Here is a 26,895-nt window from a genome sequence, read left to right as displayed (position 1 = left end):
AAATAAATAAATAAATAAATAAATAAATTCTATTCTATTGAGGTCTTTGCCCTTCCTAAACCCCACCTCCAAATCTGCAGGAATTTCCCTACTAGGTTACTTAAGTTAAGACTTGTGGGAAATGGAATGGGATAGAAATTAAATACATTATAATAATAAACCTTTTAAAAATAATTTGACTCGGAGGCGCGGAAGCTTTACGTGGCGTCCCCGATTCTCTGTGTTTCCCGGTTCAGGTGAAAATGCCATTCAAACAAAAGGACAAAGGCGGTCTGATTCCAACGGTAACAAGAGAAAGAAATTTTACGTACAAAAATAGAAGCAATTCTTATGTGACATTCATGCAGGTACACGGAACCAGGACTTTTTTTTTTTGTAGCAGGAACTCCTTCGCATACTAGGACACATACCCCTGATGGAGCCAATCCTCCGAGAGCTTTCAGTGCTCTGCTTATGGAGCTTAATGTAAGCTCTTGGAGGATTGGCTACATCAGGGGTGTGTAGCCTAATATGCAAAGGAGTTCCTGCTTTAAAAAAAAAAGCCCTGCATGGAACGTACTGTCAACGGATTAACTTCAAAAAGGTAGATCCAGGGGGGAAGCCGTGTCGGTCTGAAGCAGTAGAACAAAGCAGGAGTCAAGTGGCACCTTTAAGACAAAAAAAAAACGTTTTATTCAGAATGTAAGCTTTCGTGTGCTCTAAGCACACTTCATCAGACAACATTCCATCCAAAGTGGTTCAGCATCTAACCAATGAGAGGCAATTGACAAGTGTCCCGCCAGTGAGAGAATTCTCTTAACCCTTTCCCTCCCAGATCTTCTTGCATGCAGAGCTACGGTATCCAATATTTCCCAACCTTATGCTGGTAATTCTGGTTGAAACCAAACCAGCCCGCTTTCTTGTTTGCCTGCTCCGAGCGCTGCTTTGCGTGTGTATCACTGCCTGTATCACATTGGTATTCCACCTAAGGATATCTGGAAAGCATCGCTTCTGTTTTGTTTTTGTTAAATTCTCTATTTTGCAGCTTACTCCACACTTCCTTGGGCCCTTGAGTTATGAAAATCTCACCTGTTATAAAATATCTGGCACGACGCTCGCTAAATATTCACAGGTTGAGACCTGCAAATTTCAGTTTTTTGTAAAAAAAATGTCTGTGGCACTGGATATATACAATGTCTCAGTTGATTCAGGACTCAGTTATACAGTGGCTCATTCTCTGTTTTCAGAAGTATAACTCCTCTCTGTCTGGGGCAGTGATGCCCTGTATTCTTGGTGCTTGGGGAGGGGCACAGTGGGAAGGCTTCTAGCCCAACTGGTGGACTTCCTGATGGCATCTGGGTTTTTTGGCCACTGTGTGACACAGAGTGTTGGACTGGATGGGCCATCGGCCTGATCCAAGATGGCTTTCTGCATAAGAACATACAAGAAGCCATGTTGGATCAGGCCAATGGCCCATCCAGTCCAACACTCTGCGTCACATAAGAACAGAAGAGAAGCCATGTTGGATCAGGCCAGTGGCCCATCCAGTCCAACCCTCTGTGTCACACAATGGCCAAAAACCAGGTGCCACCAGGAGGGCCACCAGTGGAACCAGAACTCCAGAACCCCTCCCACTCTTGCCCCCAGGCACCAAGAAGACAGAGCATCGTTGCCACAGACATAAGAACATCAGAGAAGCCATGTTGGATCAGGCTAATAACCCATCCAGTTCAACACTTTGTGTCACACAGTGGCCAAATACTAGGTGCCACTAGGAGGTCCACCAGTGGAGCAAGAACTTCAGAAACCCTCCCACTCTTGCTCTTCAGGTACCAAGAATATAGAACATCACCGCCACAGACATAAGAACAGAAGAGAAGCCATGTTGTATCTGACCAATGGCCCATGTAGTCCAATGCTCTGTGTCGCACAGTGGTCAAAAACCAGGTGCCATCAGGAGGTCCACCATTGGGCCAGACTCCAGAAGCCCTCACACGTTTGGCTCCCAAGCACCAAGAATACAGACCCTGCCCTCTCCCAGATCCACCCCCAAAGTCTCCAGGTATTTTCCATCCCAAACCTGGTAACCCTAAACTAACCCATTTTGGGAAGCTTTTCAAAGCTGTATTATTCAAAAGTGTGTTTTTCTTTTGGAACCGGTGTGCTATTCTGTAGTTTCAATAGTGTTTGTAGCCGACCGGTCTTTGATGTTTATGCTTTTAAATGATTGTAAGTAGTACTGGCGAATGCACCAGTTGAAGCTTTAAGGAATCTGTTGAGGCTGGGTGAGTGGGCATCAACATAGCAGATGAGGTTCAATGTGGCCAAGTGCAAAGTAATGCACATTGGGGCCAAAAATCCTAGCTATAAATACAAGTTGATGGGGTGTGAAATGGCAGAGACTGACCAAGAGAGAGATCTTGGGGTCACGGTAGATAACTCACTGAAAATGTCAAGACAGTGTGCGATTGCAATAAAAAAGGCCAACGCCATGCTGGGAATGATTAGGAAGGGAACTGAAAACAAATCAGCCAGGATCATAATGCCCTGTATAAATCGATGGTGCGGCCTCATTTGGAATACTGTGTACAATTCTGGTCACCGCACCTCAAAAAGGATATTATAGCACTGGAAAAAGTCAAGAAAAAGACAACTAGAATGATTAAAGGGTTGGAACACTTTCCCTATGAAGAAAAACGCTTGGGGCTCTTTCGCTTGGAGAAACGTCGACTGCGGGGTGACATGATAGAGATTTACAAGATTATGCATGGGATGGAGAAAGTAGAGAAAGAAGGACTTTTCTCCCTTTCTCACAATTCGAGAACTCATGGACATTCAATGAAATTGCTGAGCAGTCAGGTTAGAACGGATAAAAGGAAGTCCTTCTTCACCCAAAGGGTAATTAACACGTGGAATTCACTGCCACAGGAGGTGGTGGTGGCTACAAGCATAGACAGCTTCAAGAGGGGATTGGATAAGCATCTGGAACAGAGGTCCATCGGTGGCTATTAGCCACAGCGTATTGGTGGAACTCTGTCTGGGGCAGGGATGCTCTGTATTCTTGGTGCTGGGAGGGGTCACAGTGGGAGGGCTTCTAGTGTCCTGGCCCCACTGATGGACCTCCTGATGGCACCTGGGTTTTTTGACCACTGTATGACACAGAGTGTTGGACTGGATGGGCCATTGGCCTGATCCAACATGGCTTCTCTTATGTTCTTATGTGACACAGAGTGTTGAACTGGATGGGCCACTGGCCTGATCCAACATGGCTTCTCTTATGTTCTTATGTGAAACAGAGTGTTGGACTGGATGGGCTATTGGCCTGATCCAACATGGCTTCTCTTATGTTCTTATGTGACACAGAGTGTTGGACTGGATGGGCCATTGGCCTGATCCGACATGGCTTCTCTTATGTTCTTATGTGACACAGAGTGTTGGACTGGATGGGCCATTGGCCTGATCCAACATGGCTTCTCTTATGTTCTTATGTGACACAGAGTGTTGGACTGGATGGGCCACTGGCCTGATCCAACATGGCTTCTCTTATGTTCTTATGTTCTAAGTTTCCAGATTTAAGTCGAGGGCATTCCTATGCAGGTGGCACTCTACCCCTCCTGTATGTTCCAGAGCTGCAATAACAACTGACCTCTCTCCCTTTCTCCTCTGCAGCTCACCAGAGTGCCGGTGGAGTCCTGTGAGCAGTTCAAGAGCTGCAGCGAATGCCTGGGCTCGGGGGACCCTCACTGCGGATGGTGTGTGCTCCACAACACGTAAGTGCAGCTCTCGGGAAGGGAGATGGGCAGGGCTTTTTTTAATAGCAAGGACTCCTTTTCCTATTTGGCCACACACACCTGATGGAGCCAATCCTCTGAGAGCGTACAGGGTTCTTCGTACAGGGCCTACTGGAGGATTGGCTCCATCGGGGGGGGGGGGGCATGGCCTAAGATGCCAAGGAGTTCCTGCTACACACAAAAAAAAAGGCCTGGATCTGGGGGCAGGCAGATTCTTCCTCCCCCTGTCTTCCGACTCTCCCACTTCACTTATTCTCACTATCAGCTGCAAGAGACTATACCCAGGATCTCCCAAGATGGTGCCCGCAGACACCAGGGCACGTGCCCAACACCTTTGTTGGTGCCTGCCAGGTTTTTAAAGAAAGTGAACAGGACCAGGCGGGGCTTTGGCCCAGGTAGGCTGCTGATTGGCTGTTGGAGATTAGATGGGCTGTGCAGGTTTTTTTAAAAGATTGCTTTGGCAACCGTTGCCACCGCAGCACAGGGATTTTCACGGAGGGATGGAAAGGAAGCTGTGGCAGCCATTTTGTGACTGGCTTCGCCTCCTGCAACAGCCATTTTGTGGCATTCTGGCATTTTTCTGTGGTTGCACTCACCAAACCCAATTCTTCTTCTTCCTCTTCTTCTTCCTCCTCTTCTTCTTCTTCCTCCTCCCCCTCTTCTTTTTCTTCTTCGTTTTCCTTTTCCTCTTTCTCTTCTTTCTCCTCCTCCTCTTCTTCTTGAAATTGCCTGTAGGCCCCAAAAGATTGGGGGCTCCTGGACTAGACTCACCAGACTAGACCACTAGGTATATAGGTTGCTGACATTTGGTTTTGTTGTTCCTATTATGTAATTCTTGCATCATTTAATGTGTCATTTTAATAACTTTGCTTTAGTTCTGTTTTTAGACTTCTGGTCGATTCTGCAACATTATCTGTTGTATTGTTCATTGAATATCCCATTCTGTCAATTGTATTGTCTCACTTTTGAGTCTAGGCAAGAATGGTGGAGAATGAATGAATGAATGAATGAATGAATGAATGAATGAATGAATGAATGAATGAATGAATGAGAAAGCTGCAAATGGACACATGGACTTCACTGCCACAGTTGGTGGTGGCAACTATAAGCATAGACAGCTTCCAGAGGGGATTAGATAAACATGTGGATCAGAGGTCCATCAGTGGCTATTAGAGGTCCATCAGTGACCATTAGAGGTCCATCAGTGGCTATTAAAGATCCATCAGTGGCTATTAGTCACAAGGTACAGAGGGAACACTGTGTCTGGGGCAGTGGTGCTCTGTATCCGAGCCCCACCAGGGTACAGTGGGAGGGCTTCTAGTTTCCTGGCTCCACTGGTGGACCTCCTGATAGCACCTTGGTTTTGGCTACTGTGTGACACAGAGTGTTGGACTGGATGGGCCATTGGCCTGATCCAACATGGCTTCTCTTACGTTCTTATGTGACACAGAGTGTTGGACTGGACGGGCCATTGGCCTGATCCAACGTAGCTTCTCTTATGTTCTTATGTAACACAGAATGCTGGACTGGATGGGCCATTGGCCTGATCCAACATGGTTTCTCTTATGTTCTTATGTGACACAGAGTGTTGGACTGGATCGGCCACTGGCCTGATCCAACATGGCTTCTCTTATGTTCTTATGTGACACAGAGTGTTGGACTGGATGGGCCACTGGCCTGACCCAACATGGCTTCTCTTATGTTCTTATGTGACACAGAGTGTTGGACTGGATGGGCCATTGGCCTGATCCAACATGGCTTCTCTTCAGTTCTTATGTGACACAGAGTGTTGGACTGGATGGGCCACTTGCCTGATCCAACATGGCTTCTCTTATGTCGTCACGTTCTTATTTGTAGCATCACACCTTGTTTCAAAGCTATCCAAGGTAACCAATGGAGGGAGGGGGGTGAATTGCCTGAGCAGTGGTGGAGAGGGGGTTGCAGCTGAGAGATTCCCCTTCCCATCCCATCCTCCACATCCGTACACATGAAGATGCTGACCTGCCATGCCTGGATGCATTGATTTCTGTGACTTTGCTCTCCTAACCTTACAGGGGGAAATTTGATTCTATGTACATAGGGAGAGGGAAAAGGCAGCCTGAAAGGGGGGGGGCATTAGTAAATGGGGGGCATTGATTGGATTTTGTATGCAGGGGAGGAGTAGTGGGAATGGCAGGTCTCTGGAGTTTGGCATTGCCTGCTCTTTACCTTTCTCTGCCAGTTCCTTGCCTTCCCACCCCCCAGTTGCCCCTGCTCATTTCAAGCGCAGAGCAAAAAAACAAATGCGTTGATTCGAAAGCAAAAGTATCTCTGTGGCTCTGTGAAATGATGGCTGTGGAGAGACCAGGCTGATGAAGGGACAAGGAACAAAACTGTAATTTGACTTAACAGTGCAGTCCCCTTTCTCTCTCCAGTGGGATTTTTTTGGATTCCTTGGTAGCAGCACAGAAGACAACAGGACATAGATGTGCACAGGAAGTGGGCTTTCCCGCATATATAGAGTTGCGTGGACTTTTTCACCATTAAAGGGGGGGGAGTGCAGAAAAGGGCAACTAGAATGATTAAAGGGTTGGAACACTTTCCGTATGAAGAAAGGTTAAAACGCTTGGGGCTCTTTAGCTTGGAGAAACGTCGACTGCGGGGTGACAGGATAGAGGTTGACAAGATTATGCATGGGATAGAGAAGGTAAGGAAAGAAGGACTTTTCTCCCCTTCTCACAATACGAGAACTCATGGACACTCAATGAAATTGCTGAGCAGTCGGGTTAGAACTGATAAAAGGAAGTCCTTCTTCACCCAAAGGGTGATTAACACATGAAATTCACTGCCACAGGAGGTGGCAGCGGCTACAAACATAGACAGCTTCAAGAGAGGATTGGATCAACATATGGAGCAGAGGTCCATCAGTGGCTATTAGCCACAGGGTATTGTTGGAACTCTCTGTCTGGGGCAGTGATGCTCTGTATTCTTGGTGCTTGAGGGGGCACAGTGGGAGGGCTTCTAGTGTCCTGGCCCCACTGATGGACCTCCTGATGGCGCCTGGTTTTTTGGCCACTGTGTGACACAGAGTGTTGGACTGGATGGGCCATTGGCCTGATCCAACATGGCTTCTCTTATGTTCTTATGTGACACAGAGTGTTGGACTGGATGGGCCATTGGCCTGATCCAACATGGCTTCTGTTATGTTCTTATGTGACACAGAGTGTTGGACTGGATGGGCCACTGACCTGATCCAACATGGCTTCTCTTATGTTCTTACGTGACACAGAGTGTTGGACTGGAAGGGCCATTGGCCTAATCCAACATGGCTTCTGTTATGTTCTTATGTGACACAGAGTATTGGACTGAATGGGCCATTGGCCTGATCCAACATGGCTTCTCTTATGTTCCTATGTGACACAGAGTGTTGGACTGGATGGGCCATTGACCTGATCCAACATGGCTTCTCTTATGTTCTTATGTGACACAGAGTGTAGGACTGGATGGAATATTGGCCTGATCCAACATGGCTTCTCTTATGTTCCTATGTGACACAGAGTGTTGGACTGGAAGGGCCATTGGCCTGATCCAACATGGCTTCTCTTATGTTCTTATGTTTGACTTCCGGCGTTGATTGTATTGTTCCCTACTCAGTTCACTGACTGGGCCATGCCAAGACCACTTAAAGAGTAGTGTTGCCAACCTCCAGCTGGTGGCTGGAGATCTCCTGGGATTACAACTCTTCTCCAGGTGACAGAGATCAGTTCCCCTGCAGAAAATGGCCGCTTTGGAGGGTGGTCTCTTTGGCATTCTACCCCACTGAAGTCCTTCCCCTCCCCAAACCTCGCCCTCCTCAGGTCCCACCTGCAAAATATCCAGGTGTTGAGATATTTGTTGAAAATGCAGAGGTGATGTGCAGACAGAATGGAGACAAGACACATGCTTGAAAAAGGAAATTACAGTTTACTGAGAAAAACATAAGGGAAGGAAAGGGCTTTGTTTTTTTAGCAGGAACACACAGGAATGCAATTCTGGCTGGCTTGGCACCAGGGGGTGTGGCCTAATATGCAAATGAGTCCCTGCTTGGCTTTTTCTACAAAAAAGCCCTGTGTGAGATGATGGTGATGTCAGGGGGTGTGGCCTAATATACAAATGAGTCCCTGCTGAGCTTTTTCTGCAAAAAAAAAAAAAAAGCCTGTGTGAAACAGTGGTGATGTCAGGGGTTGTCCTCTGGGTGACCTTGGGTCAGTCACAGTCCTCTCAGAGCTCTCTCAGTCCCACCTACCTCCCTGGGTGTCTGTTGTGGGGAAAGGAAGGGAAGGAGATTGTAAACTGTTCTGAGGCTCCTTTGAGTACTGAAAAGTGGAGTAAAAAACCAATTATTCTTCTTCCTCTTCTTCCTCCTTCTCTTCCTTCTCCTCCTCCTGCTTCTCTACTTCCTCTTCCTCTTCTTCCTACTCCTTCTCTTCTTCTTTCTCCTCTTCTTCCTCCTCCTCTTCTCCTCTACCTCCTCCTCTTCTTTTTCCTCCTCCTCTTCTTCTTCCCCCTCCTCTTTCTCCTCCTCCTCCTCCTCCTCTTCTTCTTCTCCCCTCCCAAATCTGAGTTCATTGACACCACTGATCCCATGAGAGACTTGCCAGAGCCAAGAGAGAAGGTTTTCATGTTCTCCCTTCCAAGTCTCTGTTCCATGCTGTTGCCTCCGCAAGTCTGGCCTCAGACCGTAACTCGATCCTGCTCTGATCGATCGCCCCCTGCTTTACCTTTCTTGGCCCAAGTCTTGCCGATCACTAAGCCAGCTCTCAGGTAACCCTAGCCGCCTTCAGAGGCTGCGATAAAATCAGGCCCTTGGAAGGAGCCCTCCCCCCCTTCTCCCCCTTGGCTTTTGAGAGACTGAGGCTTGTTTGGCATCTTGCAAATTCTTCGGCAGACTCGGAGGCTCCTCGGATTAGGCAGCCTGTCGGCAAGGAGCCTCGGACAATGCAGGCTTTTTTTGATCTTATCTGGTACCTTAAACCACCTTCTCCCCTATTTGGGAATGTGGCACCGTAGGCTTACAATCAGGAATGTGTGCGTATCCATAGGCCAGAGAGAGGGACTGTGGCTCAGTGGCAGAGCCTCTGCTTGGCATGCAGAAGGTCCCAGGTTCAGTCCCCGACATCTCCAGTTAAAAGGACCAGGCAGGAAGTGATAAGAAAGACCATGACCTGAGACCTTTGCTCAGTGGAAGAGCCTCTGCTTGGCATGCAGAAGGTCCCAGGTTCAGTCCCCGACATCTCCAGTTAAAAGGATCAGGCAGGAAGTGATAAGAAAGACCATGACCTGAGACCTTGGCTCAGTGGAAGAGCCTCTGCTTGGCATGCAGAAGGTCCCAGGTTCAGTCCCCGACATCTCCAGTTAAAAGGACCAGGCAGGAGGTGACGAGAAAGACCTTGATCTGAAGCCCTGGCTCAGTGGAAGAGCCTCTGCTTGGCATGCAGAAGGTCCCAGGTTCAGTCCCCGACATCTCCAGTTAAAAGGATCAGGCAGGAAGTGATAAGAAAGACCTTGACCTGAGACCCTGACTCAGTGGAAGACCCTCTACTTGGCATGCAGAGGGTCCCAGGTTCAGTCCCCGAAATCTCCAGTTAAAAGGACCAGGCAGGAGGTGACGAGAAAGACCTTGACCTGAGACCCTGGCTCAGTGGCAGAGCCTCTGCTTGGCATGCAGAAGGTCTCAGGTTCAGTCCTCGACATTTCCAGTTGAAAGGACCAGGTAGTGGGTGATGTGGAAAACCTTTCTGCCTGAAACCCAGGAGAGCTTCTGCCTGTCTGAGTCAGGAGTAGGGAATGTTGGCTCTCCAGATGTTTTTTGCCTACAACTCCCATCAGCCCCAGCCATTGGCGATGCTGACTGGGGCTGATGGGAGTTGTAGGCAAAAACATCTGGAGTGCCAACGTTCCCTACCCCTGGAGTAGACAATACAAATCTTGACTGACCAAGTGTCTGATTGAGTATAAGACAGGTTCATGTATTATCAAAATTCTTCTTTGAATCTTACAATTGGCGAATATTGTAATGACCATGTATACGTTTATAGTCCAGCCTCATTTGAAATACCGTGTACAGTTTTGGTCGCTGTATCTCAAAAAGAACACCATAAAACTGGAAAAAGTACAGAGAAGGACCATCAAAATGATCAAGGATAACTTTGATCTCTAGGCTTTGTTGTTGGCTGTCCAGAGGAACTGACTGGCCACTGTGTGAATCAGGAAACTGGACTAGATGGACCCTCGCTGGTCTGATCCAGCAGGGCTCTTCTGATGTCCTTATGAAGGCCTCAGCCTCTCTGCCCTCTTGTTGGCCCACCAAAGGAACTGGTTGGTCACTGTGTGAGACAAGAGGCTAGACTAGGTGGATCCTCACTGGTCTGATCCAGCAGGGCTTTTCTGAAGTTCTTATGAAGGGCTTGACCTCTCTGCCCTGTTGTTGGCCCACCAGATCCAGCAGGGCTCTTCTTCTGAGCTTCTGCTTATGTTCTTTTGTCTGGGCTCAGGTAAAAGAGTTTCCAGGTAATTATGACACCTGATACCCCTCATCTCCCTTGCATCCTGGGATGGCTCATACCTGAGCCAAGCGGAGCAGTGATGGGCTGAGAAAAGCCATCCCATCCCCCCTGTATCCCAGGTGCCTTCCTGAGGTCACGGGGAGTCGCATCTGCTGTTATATCCCATTTTTATGGATGGCCAGGATATTAATTCATAGCCTGTCAAGCCCTCTCTGGTGACACGTCAGTCTCCGGAGCGAGATTAGTGGTGTTATGATGGATGGGTGAATGGTACATGTGGGTGTGAGTATGGGGGGAGAAAAATCTTCATCTCTGTTGCAAGGCGGTTCCCAAGGAGTTGCATCCTTTCTCCTTCCCCAGTATTATCCAGCATCTCTGCCCCGGCCGACAATCTGCCAATGACAGAAAATGGCACATTGAAAAAGTCTTTCCCTCCACCTCCCCTGGGGTAGGGTCGTGTCAACTTCCAATTCTATTTTCTCCATGAATTTTCATCAGTCTTGACAGTGTCAGTTTCCTGACAGGTCTTCCGAGGAGAATAAACCAGATGCCCACCCTCTCGTCATAAAATCGGTCCGCACCGTTATGAACGCTCATCCATCTCTTTCCGTGTCTGGATCAGGCAGGTGTACACATACTCTTAACTCCTGGGCAGAGCTTTCTCTGTTGTTGGCCCTCCAGAGGAACTGGCTGGCCACAGTGTGAGACAGGAAGCTGGAATAGATGGACCCTCACTGGTCTGATCCAGCAGGGCTCTTCTGATGTTCTTATGAAGGCTGTATCAACAGAAGTCTAGTGTCCAGATCATGCGAAGTATCACTTTATTCTGCTTTGGTTAGAGTATTGTGGAGTATTGTGTTCAGTTTTGAGCCCCACAGTTTAAGAAGGATCTAGACAAGCTGGAACAGGTCCAGATGAGGGCAATGAAGATGGTGAGAGGTCTGGAGACCAAGTCCTATGAAGAAAGGTTGAAGGAGCTGGGTACGTTTAGCCTGGAGAGGAGGTGGCTGAGAGGTGATAGGATCACCAAGGACTTGAAGGGCTGTCATCTAGAAGATGGTGTGGAATTGTTTTCTGTGGCCCCATAAAGTAGGACCAGAACCAATGGGTTGAAATTAAATCAGAAGAGTTTCCGGCTCAACATTAGGAAGAACTTCCTGACAGTTCAGAAAAGTTCCGCAATGGAACAGGCCCTGTACAAAGAGGGCCTTTGTACAGGGCCTACTGTAAGATCCAGGAGGATTGGCTACATCAGGGGTGCGTGGCCTAATATGCAGGGGAGTTCCTGCTACAAAAAAAAAAAAAAAGCCTGGTCATTGCCCACTTTTCTGTAGCAACCCTGGACTTCCTTGTTGGTCTCCCATCCTTGTACGCAGCAGGGCCAACCTTGCTTAACTTTTGAGATCTGATGAAACTGGGCTGAACCCGGGCCCTCCAGATCAGAGCAGTTATTAAGCACAGGGCATTAAGTGTAAGTCAGGAACAGATAACTAATGAACATAAGAACATAAGAGAAGCCATGTTGGATCAGGCCAACGGCCCATCAAGTCCAACACTCTGTGTCACACAGTGGCAAAAAATTTTATATACACACATACACTGTGGCTAATAGCCACCGATAGACCTGTGCTCCATATTTTTATCTAAACCCCTCTTGAAGGTGGCTATACTTGTGGCCGCCGCCACCTCCTGTGGCAGTGAATTCCACATGTTAATCACCCTTTGGGTGAAGAAGTACTTCCTTTTATCCTTTTTAACCTTTCTGCTCAGCAATTTCATCGAATGCCCACGAGTTCTTGTATTGTGAGAAAGGGAGAAAAGTACTTCTTTCTCTACTTTCTCCATCCCATGCATTATCTTGTAAACCTCTATCATGTCACCCCGCAGTCGACGTTTCTCCAAGCTAAAGAGTCCCAAGCGTTTCAACCTTTCTTCATAGGGAAACTGCTCCAGCCCTTTAATCATTCTAGTTGCCCTTCTCTGGACTTTCTCCAATGCTATAATATCCTTTTTGAGGTGCGGCAACCAGAACTGCACACAGTACTCCAAATGAAACCGCACCATCGATTTATACAGGGGCATTATGATCCTGGCTGATTTGTTTTCAATTCCCTTCCTAATAATTCCCAGCATGGCGTTGGCCTTTTTTATTGCAATCGCACACTGTCTTGACATTTTCAGTGAGTTATCTACCACGACCCCAAGATCTCTCTCTTGGTCAGTCTCTGCCAGTTCACACCCCATCAACTTGTATTTGTAGCTGGGATTCTTGGCCCCAATGTGCATTACTTTGCACTTGGCCACATTGAACCGCATCTGCCACGTTGACGCCCACTCACCCAGCCTCAACAGATCCCTTTGGAGTTCCTCACAATCCTCTCTGGTTCTCACCACCCTGAACAATTTAGTGTCATCCGCAAACTTGGCCACTTCACTGCTCACTCCCAACTCTAAATCATTTAATGAAGAAAGATTATTTTGCTTTTTGTAAAATTGGTGTGACAAAGTGATTAGGGGCAGGGCTTTTTTTTGTAGCAAGAACTCCTTTGCACCACACACCCCTGGTGTAGCCAATCCTCCTGGAGCTTACAGGGCTCTTCGTACAGGGCCGTACAGGGCCTACTGTGAGCTCCAGGAGGATTGGCTACATCAGGAGTGTGTGGCCCAATATGCAAAGGAGCTCCTGCTACAAAAAATTGTCCGCTTTGCTGTAGCGACCCTGGACTAACCCTAACCCTGGACTAACCCTAACCCAACCCTGATTAGGTGTATTTCTTAAAATTCTACAACACAGTTTGAACCAGGCCTTGGATTCAGCAGGAGCTCACAGGAGCGCAGCTCCAGAACCTTTGTGAGGGTTTACATAAGAACATAAGAGAAGCCATGTTGAATCAGGCCAAATGCCCATCCAGTCCAACACTCTGTGTCACATAAGAACATAAGAGAAGCCATGTTGGATCAGGCCAATGGCCCATCCAGTCCAACACTCTGTGTCACATAAGAACATAAGAGAAGCCATGTTGGATCAGGCCAATGGCCCATCCAGTCCAACACTCTGTGTCACATAAGAACATAAGAGAAGCCACGTTGGATTAGGCCAATGGCCCCTCCAGTCCAACACTCTGTGTCACATAAGAACAGAAGAGAAGCCACGTTGGATTAGGCCAATGGCCCAACCAGTCCAACACTCTGTGTCACATAAGAACGTAAGAGAAGCCATGTTGGATTAGGCCAATGGCCCAACCAGTCCAACACTCTGTGTCACATAAGAACACAAAAGAAGCCATGTTGGATCAGGCCAATGGCCCATTCAGTTCAACACTCTGTGTCACACAGTGGTCAATATATACAGATATATATATATATATATATATATATTATATATATATATATATATATATATATATATATATATATATACACACACTGTGGCTAATAGCCACTGATGGACCTCTGCTCCATATTTTTATCCAATCCTCTCTTGAAGCTGGCTATGCTTGTGGCCGCCACCACCTCCTGTGGCAGTGAATTCCACATGTTAATCATCCTTTGGGTGAAGAAGGACTTCCTTTTACCCGTTTTAACCCGACTGCTCAGCAATTTCATTGCATGCCCACGAGTTCTTGTATTGTGAGAAAGGAGGTTTCCCTTCCTCCTCCTCCCTTGTCCATTGAATAGTAGGTGCAGCTGCATAACAATCCCTGGATGAGCTCCACCACCTATTTTTCTACAAAACGACCCCTGGTTTGACCCTTATTAAAAGCATTCTGTCGCCCCTTTCCGACTCCGGCCTTTTGCTCCCCCCGCCCCCCGCTCAGGCATGTATTCGAAACCTATGGCAAGCCTCATAGAAGCATACTGAGATTTCCTCCCCCCCGCTCGTACCTGCTGAAAAACTGTGGCCAGATGTTGTCCCTGATGTTTCTGGGCCAGCCTGTAATGGACAAAGGTCACGAAACATGAAGAATCCATAAAACATGATGGAGAGGCGCTAACCCTCTCCTCCTAATGCCGATTCTGGCAGGACTCACGGCGGGATTGGAGAGTGCTAGAAGCCTCGGCCAGGCCAGCGGGCAGAGCAAAGGTGCTCGGTCGACCTCGACTGATGGAGAACGGGAGGGATGTTGGCATCCTGGTTGCCATAGCAACAGCATCCACGGGCTGACCCGAGCAGCGGCAAAGCCTCTTTCTGCTTCGGCTCCTCCTCTCCTGGCCTCCAGCAAGGCCCAGCCTCTCTCCGGAGAACCATTAACTTTAGTGACAGAGTCTCGCACTTAATATCGTATCGATCCGGGTGGCATCGGGGAGAAGAATAGCCAGTCTTCCTCCTGACCCAGAAGAATATTTTTTTTCTGATATTTTCCCCTTGTGAGTGAGGGGGTGTGTGTTAATTTTTCAAAAGAATATTTAAAAGCGGGGGGAACGGGGAGGGTGGGAACCAATGATTCACAACTGTGCCGCCGCACGCGCCCAGTGATGGAGTTCCGTAGGGCAGGACTTTGGCCCCGACACCGTTATGATGACATTAACATGATTTAAGCAGCAGGGAGCTCAATACTCTAGTTGAGTTGAAAAGGAAGGCCAAGGTGTTACGTTACTATATCTTTAAATATCGGGATTAGCGACTTGTCTCTTTCAGGGTCAGAGCCTTTTTGCATCCCCCGACATCGATCAGCAAAATGGATTAGGATTTGCTGCCTCGGCTATAATTTTATGAGGAAAATCCCCGTGGAATGGATATCGGGAGGTCTCGCTGGGTTTTTCTCTCCCCTCTCTCAAGAGTTTTGTCGGCTTTCGGGAATTAAACACAGAATTGGTTGTTGTAGATTTTCCAGGCTGCGTGGCCGTGGTCTTGGCGTTGTGAGACCTGACGTTTCATCAACAACTGTGACTGACATCCTCAGAGCAATGTTTCCTCTAAGCTGAGTTAGTGTGAGCTAGCTCACAGTTTTTTATCCCCCAGCTTACACATTTTTTGTCTTAGTTCAGGAAAAATAACCCCAGAGCAAACTAATTTATTCATTAGCTCACAACTTTAATGCCAGTAGCTCACAAAGTAGAATTTTTGCTCACAAGACTCCACAGCTTACAGGGAGTATTGCCTCAGAGGTGTAACCCAGAAAACTGCAGCTCTCTCTGGATCAAATTGAGAAGAAGTTGATAGGCAGGTAATTTATATTTACTCAATAGCCAATCCATAAATCTATTTAATACCCAATCCATATACAAAAGAACCCCCTCAGGGAAGCTCTTCCGTTAGCATGTCACAGCCAGGAAGCTCCCACAAGACAATGACTCAGCCTTACCCCACCTGGCTTATATATAAATTACCTGCCTGCCATCTTCTTCTCAATTTGATCCAGAGAGAACTCCAGTTTTCTGGGTTACACCTCTGAGGATGCCAGTCACAGTTGCTGGTGAAATGTCGGGTCTCACAATGCCAAGACCATGGCCGCACAGCCTGGAAAATCTACAACAGCCAAATGGACTCTGGCTGTGAAAGCCTTTGACAACATGTTAAACACAGAATGCCACCGTGTATTCTGGACAATATTAATCAACTACAACATTAAATGAATTTCATGCACAGTCTTGTCCTTATGTATCATCTATATAAAGTTGTCCCTGACAGAGGAGAACTATATTGCCAGTATTAGTGTTGGGACAACCTTGGGTGGCGATTTACTTCTGAGCAGTGGTTCCATATAGATATTTGTAATCAGAAGAAGATGACCTGTTGAAACACACAATTTCACCTAGGAAGCGTGTTGTTGCGTTTCTGTTGAACTTTGGTCTGAGCCAACTTACCTAGGAGAAGAAGAAGACCACAGATTTATACCCCACCCTTCTCTCTGTATCAGTCTCAGAGCGGCTCACAATCTCCTTTCCCTTCCTCCCCTGCAACAGACACCCTGTGAGGTGGGTGGGGCTGAGAGGGCTCTCCCAGAAGCTGCCCTTTCAAGGACAACCTCTGCCAGAGCTCTGGCTGACCCAAGGCCATTCCAGCAGCTGCAAGTGGAGGAGTGGGGAATCAAACCTGGTTCTCCCAGATAAGAGAGCTCTGGCTGACCCAAGGCCATTCCAGCAGGTGCAAGTGGAGGAGTGGGGAATCAAACCCGGTTCTCCCAGATAAGAGAGCTCTGGCTGACCCAAGGCAATTCCAGCAGCTGCAAAGGGAGGAGTGGGGAATCAAACCCTGTTCTCCCAGATAAGAGAGCTCTGGCTGACCCAAGGCCATTGCAGCAGCTGCAAGTGGAGGAGTGGGGAATCAAACCCGGTTCTCCCAGATAAGAGAGCTCTGGCTGACCCAAGGCCATTGCAGCAGCTGCAAGTGGAGGAGTGGGGAATCAAACCTGGTTCTCCCAGATAAGAGAGCTCTGGCTGACCCAAGGCCATTCCAGCAGGTGCAAGCGGAGGAGTGGGGAATCAAACCCGGTTCTCCCAGATAAGAGAGCTCTGGCTGACCCAAGGCCATTCCAGCAGCTGCAAGTGGAGGAGCGGGGAATCAAACCCGGTTCTCCCAGTTAAGAGAGCTCTGGCTGACCCAAGGCCATTCCAGCAGCTGCAAGTGGAGGAGTGGGGGAATCAAACCCGGTTCTCCCAGATAAGAGTCTGCGTGCTTAACCATTGCACTAAACATCTCTGCTATCAACAGCTGCTTCAAAATCTACCCTAAGACAGTCGGACATTTGTGCTTTGCATTGTAGATTATAATGATTCAATATCGGCACACTATATAACAGGGATGGCCAAACTGTGGCTCAGGAGCCAGATGTGGCTCAATAGCAAATGTTGTATGACTCTTGAAGCCCCCACTGCTCCATCAGGTGACTTGGAGAAGGCATTCGTCTCTTTAAATCACTTCTCCAAGCCAAGCCAGCTGGAGGCTTGGAGAATGCATTTAAAGTTTAGGTTGCTTTCTTTCCACCTCTCCCTCCCCTTCCTTCCTTCCTCCCCTCCCTCCCTCCCTCCCTCTACTTCCTTCCTTCCCTCCCTTCCTCCTTTCATCTCCTCCCTCCCTCCCGCAAAGATGCTGCCTGGCTGGGCCGTCAAGAGGCGTGCCTCACGACTGCCCCCCTGCAGGCTCTTCCGTACAAAGACAGGGCACTCATTCAGGGGCGCAGTTCTCCGTGCGGCGTGTCAATTAAATCAGCGGCCGCCGAGCCCCGGCGCACAACCCCAAAAGCCGCCCGCTAAATTGAAATGTGCTAGCCCGGGATTGTCCGTCAGCCCCGGGAGCGATTATTTCCAGCGCTCGAGTTGTGAATTAATTTCGGCAGAACTTAATCACCCTCCTGCCCGTCTGGCCCCCTCCCGACCTCCCTCCCTTTCCCCCCTTTCCCTTCTAATTTTCCACTTGGCTGGGGATTCTCCGGCAGTCAAAAGTTTGGGCTTCGGGGCGGTCCGCGCAGTAGAGTGGATAATCTCCTTGGAACCATTGAGTTGAATAATAACACCTTCACCTGGCACACGGCATTGTATTCCAATCATTCTCTTAGCACCCTGCATTGGGGGCTTGGGGCCAGAGGTGGGCCTGCCATCGGCGAGGGGCAGGCCTCAGATTCAGCAGGTGCTCTCAGCAATGCCGCTCCTTAGTAAAAGGCGAAAGGAATCTGATGAGACCAGGTAGGCGGACGATAGGCAAGCGGAGATTGTTTTATGAAGGGATGCGTAAAGGTAAAAATTAAGAAGCATCCAAAGGAGTATTGATTAATTGCGAGCTTGAAGAGAACAAGAGGATTTCAAGTTGTTATGAGTTATAAAAAAAAAGGATACGCAGCAGGGGTGGCCAACGGTAGCGCGATGGGTTTTTTTTGCCTACAACTCCCATCAGCCCCAGCCATTGGCCATGCTGGCTGGGGCTGATGGGAGTTGTGGGCAAAAAAACATCTGGAACCCTCTTCACAAGGCGGGAAATTCACAAACACCTCCCCCTAAGTTCACAGGATCTTCATTGATGTCAGATGACCATCTAGCCTCTGTTGAAAAACCTGCAAGGAAGGAGAGCCCACCGAGGAAGCCTTTTCCACTTAGGAACCGCTCTAACAGTCAGGACGTTCTTCCTAATGTTTTTGTTTTTGTATAAATAATCTTTATTTGTTAATCTTTTTAATCCATTACAACAAATATTTTTTTATATTTCCAACACGCCCTTTCTCCCTCCCCCCACCCTTTACTCCTAGTCTCTTCCCCCCAGACATTCTTCTTGATGTTGAGCCAGAAACTCTTCTGATTTAATTTCAACCCATTGGTTCTGGTCCTACCTTCTGGGGCCACAGAAAACAATTCCACACCATCCTCTATAGGACAGCCCTTCAAGTACTTGAAGATGGTAATCCCACCACGTCTCAGCCGCCTCCTCTCCAGGCTAAACATCCCCAGCTCCTTCAGCCTTTCTTCATAGGACTTGGTCTCCATACCCCTCACCATCTTCATCGCCCTCCTCTGGACCCGTTCCGTGTTGTAGACTCGGGATTTGATAAGCACTTGGATTATTCCTTTCAAACACATCCATAAGAAAATATCAGATCAGAATCGAAAGGCAAATATTGTCGTCTTCTCTCCATGGAATTCACTGTGAGAGGCTGTAGTGATGGCCATAGGCATAGATGGCCTTAAAAGGGGGCGAAATAAATTCATGGAGGAGAGGCCTGTTGGTGGCTGCTAGCCACAATGACTAAAGGGAATGTACATGTTCAGGGGTACTCAGCCTCAGGATCTCAGTGTGAGGAGGAAACGTCAGAGAAAGGCCTCAGGCTCTATGCTCCACTGTCAGGTCTGCAGAGGAACTGGTTGGTCAGTGTGTGAGACAAGATGCTGGACTAGATGGACCTCTGGTCTGATTCAGGAGAGCTCTTCTGATGTTCTGAGGATGCTGGACTAGATGGACCTCTGGTCTGATCCAGGAGGGCTCTTCTGCTGTTCTTAGGATGCTGGACTAGATGGACCTTTGTTCTGATCCAGCAGAGCTCTTCTGATGTTCTTAGGATGCTGGACTAGATGGACCACTGGTCTGATGCAGCAGAGCTCTTCTGCTGTTCTTAGGATGCTGGACTAGATGGACCTCTGGTCTGACCCAGCAGAGCTCTTCTGATGTTCTTAGGATGGTGGACTAGATGGACCACTGGTCTGATGCAGCAGAGCTCTTCTGCTGTTCTTAGGATGCTGGATTAGATGGACCTCTGTTCTGATCCAGCAGGGCTCTTCTGATGTTCTTAGGATGCTGGACTAGATGGACCACTGGTCTGATGCAGCAGAGCTCTTCTGCTGTTCTTAGGATGCTGGATTAGATGGACCTCTGGTCTGACCCAGCAGAGCTCTTCTGATGTTCTTAGGATGGTGGACTAGATGGACCACTGGTCGGATGCAGCAGAGCTCTTCTGCTGTTCTTAGGATGCTGGACTAGATGGACCACTGGTCTGACCCAGCAGAGCTCTTCTGATGTTCTTAGGATGGTGGACTAGATGGACCACTGGTCTGATCCTGCAGGGCTCCTCTGATGTTCTAAGGATGCTGGACTAGATGGACCACTGGTCTGACCCAGCAGAGCTCTTCTGATGTTCTTAGGATGGTGGACTAGATGGACCACTGGTCTGATCCTGCAGGGCTCTTCTGATGTTCTAAGGATGGTGGTCTAGATGGACCACTGGTCTGATGCAGCAGAGCTCTTCTGATGTTCTTAGGATGCTGGATTAGATGGACCTCTGGTCTGATCCAGCAGGGCTCTTCTGATGTTCTATGGATGGTGGACTAGATGGACCACTGGTCTGATGCAGCAGAGCTCTTCTGATGTTCTTAGGATGCTGGACAAGATGGACCACTGGTCTGATCCAGCAGGACTCTTCTGATGTTCTTAGGATGCTGGACTTGATGGACCACTGGTCTGATCCAGCAGGGCTCTTTTGATGTTCTAAGGATGCTAGACTAAATGGACCACTGGTCTGATCCAGGAGGGCTCTTCTGATGTTCTGAGGATGCTGGACTAGATGGACCTCTGGTCTGATCCTGCAGGGCTGTTCTTATGTTCTTAAGATGCTGAACTAGATGGATCACTGTGTGAAAGAACTACATGTGGCTCCTGAGCCACAGTTTGGCCACTCCTGTCCTAAGCTAAGGAGCCTGTCCTATATTTTAACATCTAATAGGACAGGGGTATGTGCTCCTTGGAGCATGCCTTCCCCAATGGAAAGCAGGCTCCATGAAGCATAGATGCTGCCTGGCCGGTTTTGCGTTCCCTGGGTGTGTTACAGACCCGGAAAACGTGGAAGTGGACAGTGTCTGCAAAGTGCACTCCTCAGAGCCCAGCAGGGATAAATAAACCCAGAGCTCCGTGGTGCAGAGTGGTAAAGCTGCAGTACTGCAGTCAGAGCCCTCTGCTCACGACCTGAGTTCAATCCCAGCGGAAGCTGGTTCAGGTGGCCGGATCCAGGTTGACTCAGCCTTCCATCTTTCCGAGGTCGGTCAAATGAGTCGCCAGCTTGCTGGGGGGAAAGCGTAGATGACTGGGGAAGGCAAGGGCAAACCACCCTGTAAAAAGTCTGCGGTGAAAACGTTGTGAAAGCAACATCACCCCAGAGTCAAAAACGACTGGTGCTTGCACAGGGGACTACATTTACCTTTTTTAAAACTGAAGAAGAACCAATTACAGTTTCCAAAAATGGGTTCCTCTTGAAGTTGTGTGCTGCCACTCAACCTTCCTACTCTACTGTGACAGAGCCATGGGGTGGGAACCATAGCTCAGTGGTAGAGCATTTTTCTCACATGCACAAGGTCTTGTCCCTGGCACCTCCAGCTAAAAGGATCAAGTAGAAATAGTCAAGTGAAGGTCTTGTCCCTGGTACCTCCAGCAAAAAGGAACAAGTAGAAATGGTCATGTGAAGGTCTTGCCCCTGGCACCTCCAGCTAAAAGGATCAAGTAGAAATAGTCATGTAAAGGTCTTGTCCCTGGCACCTCCAGCTAAGAGGATCAAGTAGAAATGGTCATGTGAAGGTCTTGTCCCTGGCACCTCCAGCTAAAAGGATCAAGTAGAAATGGTCATGTGAAGGTCTTGTCCCTGGCACCTCCAGCTAAAAGGATCAAGTAGAAATAGTCATGTGAAGATATTGTCCCTGGCACCTCCAGCTAAAAGGATCACGTAGAAATGGTCATGTGAAGGTCTTGTCTCTGGCACCTCCAGCTAAAAGGATCAAGTAGAAATGGTCATGTGAAGGTCTTGTCTCTGGCACCTCCAGCTAAAAGGATCAAGTAGAAATAGTCATGTGAAGGTCTTGTCTCTGGCACCTCCAACTAAAAGGATCAAGTAGAAATGGTCATGTGAACGTCTTGTCCCTGGCACCTCCAACTAAAAGGATCAAGTAGAAATGGTCATGTGAAGGTCTTGTCCCTGGCACCTCCAACTAAAAGGATCAAGTAGAAATGGTCATGTGAAAGTCTTGTCTCTGGCACCTCCAGCTTAGAGGATCAAGTAGAAATGTTCATGTGAAGGTCTTGTCCCTGGCACCTCCAGCTAAGAGGATCAAGTAGAAATGGTCATGTGAAGGTCTTGTCCCTGGCACCTCCAGCTTAGAGGATCAAGTAGAAATGGTCATGTGAAAGTCTTGTCCCTGGCACTTCTAGCTAAGAGGATCAAGTAGAAATGGTCATGTGAAAATCTTGTCCCTGGCACCTCCAGCTAAGAGGATCAAGTAGAAATGGTCATGTGAAGGTCTTGTCCCTGGCACCTCCAGCTTAGAGGATCAAGTAGAAATGGTCATGTGAAAGTCTTGTCTCTGGCACCTCCAACTAAAAGGATCAAGTAGAAATGGTCATGCGAAAGTCTTGTCTCTGGCACCTCCAACTAAAAGGATCAAGTAGAAATGGTCATGTGAAGGTCTTGTCTCTGGCACCTCCAGCTAAGAGGATGAAGTAGAAATGGTCATGTGAAAGTCTTGTCCCTGGCACCTCCAGCTAAGAGGATGAAGTAGAAATGGTCATGTGAAGGTCTTGTCCCTGGCACCTCCAGCTAAAAGGATCCAGAAGAAATGGTCATGTGAAGGTCTTGTCCCTGCCCCCTCCAGCTAAGAGGATTAAGTAGTAGTCTCAACATTTTTATTGCTTAATCTCCCTTTTAAAACAATAAATAAAAATAAAACAAAATTTAAAATAAAAAACCCTGTAAATTAAAAAGTTAAATAGTCTCAAGTTTTCTCTGTTTTTAATTTTTTTGTGTGTGGAGGCGCTAGTGGGCAGCTCACCTGGGGCACCAAAAACCCTGGCCCTGGCCCTGTAAGTGAGAGTAGAATACAAGCTTCTCCAGTTGTGAAAAACCTAGGCAGGCAGGGTAGAAGAGGGCCTGCAGGCCAGAGCTAGGCGTGTTTAGTCTGGAGAGGAGGCGGCTGAGAGGTAATACAATCACCATCTTCAAGTACTTGAAGGGCTGTCATCTAGAGGATAGTGTGGAATTGTTTTCTGTGGCCCCTGAAGGTAGGACCAGAACCAGACGGTTGAAATTAAATCAGAAGAGTTTCCAGCTCAACATGAGGATGAACTTCCTGACCGTTACAGCGGTTCCTCAGTGGAACAGGCTTCCTCGGGAGGCGGTGGGCTCTCCTTCCTTGGAGGTTTTTCAGCAGAGGCTCAATGGCCATCTGAAGGCAATGAAGATCCAGTGAATTTAGGGGGAGGGATTTGTGAGTTTCCTGCATTGTGGAGAGGGTTCGACTAGATCAGGGGTGGCCAACGGTATCTCTCCAGATGTTTTTTGCCAACAACTCCCATCAGCCCCAGCCAGCATGGCCTATGGCTGGGGCTGATGGAAGTTGTAGGCAAAAAACATCTGGAGAGCTACCGTTGGCCACCCCTGGACTAGATGATCCTGGAAGGTCCCTTCCAACTCTAGGATTCTATGATTCTATGACTCCTTTGCAGCTCTATGATTCTGTGGTCCCTGCAACCCCCTCCAGTCTCGCACGGATTGAGATGCGTTCCTTAGCTGGACGGTTGCAAGTTACAGTTGCTGGGGCGCAGGGCTTTTCTTCTTCCAGATGTCAGAAGGACATCCGAGGAAATGTCTTTCCCCACCGCCGAGTGGGGCCCAGGGTGAGGGCTTATTCCCCCTCCCGCTCCCCACCCCCTTCCTCTGGCAACGGTTTCCCAATTCTTCTGTGAACAAAGGCGACCAGGGATTTGCATGTCAAACATTTCCGGCTTGGATGAACAAGAGAGACGGAGGGAGGGAAGGAAGGACGTTCAGCATGAGCGCCTGTCTTCCTCAAGTAGATCCAAGCGGGCAGCCGTGTTGGTCTGAAGCCATCGAGCAAAGCAGTAGACGAGTGGCACCTTTAAGACCAGCTAAGTTTTATTCGGAATGCCAGCTTCCGTGTGCTCTTAAGCAGATTTCATCAGACAAAACGGGAACGGCGAGCCATCTTTAAGTATAGAGAAAGTGGGCAGGGAGTCGGTATGTGGAATCGTGGGAATGCTTTTTAGCAGATTAAAAAGAATCCCAAATTGGGGTCTGTCTTTGTTTGTTTGGTATAATTAACAGCAGTGCTAAAAACATTCCCATGACTCTACATACCAACTCACTGCCCACTTTCTCTATATTTAAAGATGGCTTGCCGTTCCCGTTTTGTCTGATGAAGTCTGCTTAAGAGCATGCGAAAGCTGACGTTCGGAATAAAACTTCGTTGGTCTTAAAGGTGCAACTTGTCTATTGCTTTGTGCCGCCTCTTTGTCAAAGCAACATGGGCGTAGAAGGAGCTTCCCTTGGTTTACCGGGGCCTCTGGGGGCCTGGAATTATCATTCATTTCAGGGGTCCTTCTAGGGTTGCCGCACTCCGCTCCCCCCCGGGCCAACAGCAAGGGATGGGGGGATAGATTGGCCAGCTCCAGGTTGGGAAACACCTAGAGATTTAGGGATGGAGCCTGGGGAGCACAGGGACCGCTCTTTTTGTTGTTGTTGTTCAGTTGCACAATCGAATCCAACTCTTTGCAACCTGCTGGACCAAGACACGCCAGGCCCTCCTGTCTTCCACTGTCCTCTGAAGCTTGCTCAAATTCGTGTTTGTTATATCAGGAGCGCTGTCCATCCATCTCCTCTTTTGCCGTCCCCTTCTTCTTTTGCCTTCTGTCTTTCCCAGCATCAGGGTCTTCTTCAGGGAGTGCTCCCTTCTCACTGGGTGGCCAAAGTATTTGAGCAGGGACCTCAGTGGGCTACAAATGTCATAAAGTCCGTCCTCTAAAGAGAGCCAGTTTGGTGTAGTGGTGAAGACTTGATAGTAAAATTAATGGAGACCGCAGAAATGGATCTTTTAACCACAAGGCTGAGAGATGGTGATATTATGGAATGTAATGATACCTGGAAACCGATGTATGAATGGGTGAAACATTTAAGATTTGAACAGATAGAATAAGATACAAGTTTTAGTAATTTATCTAAACGCTCCTTTGAATGTGGTGTTGGGTATGGGGTTTTTTTCAGAAGTTTGTATGTCTGACTGTGTTGTATGTTGTCTGTTTAATAAATCATTTAAAAATAAATAAAAAAAAGAGAGCCAGTTTGGTGTAGTGGTGAAGTGTGCGGACTCATATCTGGGAGAACCGGGTTTGATTCCCCACTCCTCCATTTGCACCTGCTGGAATGGCCTTGTGTCAGCCATAGCTCTTGTAGGAGCTGTCCTTGAAAGGGCAGCTTCTGTCAGATCTCTCTCAGCCCTGCCTACCTCCCAGGATGTTTGGTGTGGGGAGGGGAAGGGAAAGGAGATTTGTAAATCGCTCTGAGACTCCTTTGGGTAGCAAAGGGAAAGATATAAATCCAATCTCTTTTTCTCCAGGCTGAGTCAGTTTGGTGTAGTGGTTTGGAGAGTCACCTCATAGGGTATGGGGGAAGATAAAGGAGACTGTAAGCCGCTGAGACTCTGATTCAGAGAGAAGGGCGGGGTATACATCTAGGTCTTCTCTTCTTCCATTTTTTATTCTGGGACCCTATCTCTGTAGTCTGGAGCTGAGCTGTAATTGAACATGAACATATGAAGCTGCCTTATACTGAATCAGACTCTCAGTCCATCATAGTCAGTATTGTCTTCTCAGACTGGCAGCGGCTCTCCAGGGTCTTCAGCTGAGGTTTTTCACGCCTATTTGCCTGGACCCTTTTTAGTTGGAGATGCCGGGGATTGAACCTGGGACCTTCTGCTTACCAAGCAGATGCTCTACCACTTAGCCACTGTCCCTCCCCAATTCTGGGGGGTCTCCAGATCTCACCTGGAGGGATGGCATCCCTCAAGGAGAATGTCCACACCCTCAAAGAGGGGTATTTCCCCTCAGCACCGAAAACAACCTGCTCGCTGTTTATAAAACTGTACGGAACTCAAAGTGGTTTACAACGCACATTAAAACTAAAATTACGCTTTAAAATCTCCATTAGAGCTGCCAGTGGTTCTTAAAAAAACTAAATTAGTCAAACGCAGTCCTAAATAAAAATAAAATTCATTCTCACCACAGGGGGAATTTAAAAAAAAAAACACTTCTGTATTTACAAGGCAGGCGAGAAAATACCTGGGTGTTCCCCCCCTCCCCTCGGGGGCATGTACGCGGGGTCTTATTAAATCACTGGTGAGGAAGGGGGCGTCCCACCTGGGGACAGAGATAACAGGGTGCCAACGAGGAAGGGGAGGGGATTCCGGTTTTGCCCTGCGAACCGGCTGCTTGATCAGGGCAGCGGTTCAGATTCCATTTGCATGCATTAGAATAGATTAGCAGCCGGAGCAATTAGCATCCCATCCCGTTTGGCAAAGGAAGGAGGGTCGACGGCCAAACGGGGAAACTGGTGGGAGGTGCTGAGCCTTAAGAGCCACTGCCTTGAACGCACGAACACATGAATCTTAGGGGGGGCACGGCTGAGCACCTTCTTGGCATGCAGAAGGTCCCAGGTTCAATCCCCGGCATCTCCAGTTTAAGAAAATTAGGCAGGTGATGTGAAAGACCTTCACCTGAGACCCTGGAGAGCCATGAAGTGGGGCTGTGGCTCTGTGGTAGAGCATCTGCTCAGCATGCCGAAGGTCCCAGGTTCAATCCCCGGCATCTCCAGTGAAAGGGATCAGGCAGGAGGGGATGGAAAAGACCTCAGCCTGAGACCCTGGAGAGCCATGAAGTGGGGCTGTGGCTCAGTGGCAGAGCATCTGCTCAGCATGCAGAAGGTCCCAGATTCAATCCCTGGCATCTCCAGTCAAAAGAACCAGGCAGGAGGTGATGGGAAAGACCTCTGTCTGAGACCCTGGAGAGCCATGAAGTGGGGCTGTGGCTCAGTGGTAGAGCCTCTGCTCAGCATGCAGAAGGTCCCAGATTCAATCCCCGGCATCTCCAGTTAAAAGGACCAGGCAGGAGGCGATGGGAAAGACCTCAGCCTGAGACCCTGCAGAGCCATGAAGTGGGGCTGTGGCTCAGTGGCAGAGCCTCTGCTCAGCATGCAGAAGGTCCCAGATTCAATCCCCGGCATCTCCAGTGAAAGGGATCAGGCAGGAGGGGATGGATGGAAAAAATCTCAGCCTGAGACCCTGGAGAGCCATGAAGTGGGACTGTGGCTCAGTGGCAGAGCCTCTGCTCAGCATGCAGAAGGTCCCAG

The 26,895-nt window shown here is 48.4% G+C and overlaps 1 protein-coding gene and 1 non-coding gene across 2 annotated transcripts in view; both read left to right on the top strand.

The window, feature by feature from the left end:
• PLXNA4 (plexin A4) overlaps positions 1-26,895 on the top strand; it is a 930,623-nt gene that overhangs the window by 779,282 nt on the left and 124,446 nt on the right. The window lies entirely within an intron of this gene.
• Positions 26,427-26,498, top strand: TRNAA-AGC (transfer RNA alanine (anticodon AGC)). Its single transcript has one exon. It is a non-coding gene; the product is annotated as a tRNA-Ala (tRNA).

Source organism: Heteronotia binoei, chromosome 8 (assembly GCF_032191835.1).
Source record: "Heteronotia binoei isolate CCM8104 ecotype False Entrance Well chromosome 8, APGP_CSIRO_Hbin_v1, whole genome shotgun sequence".
In the NCBI taxonomy this organism is placed as follows: Eukaryota; Metazoa; Chordata; class Lepidosauria; order Squamata; family Gekkonidae; genus Heteronotia; species Heteronotia binoei.
This window is presented reverse-complemented; position numbering and strand designations above follow the sequence as displayed.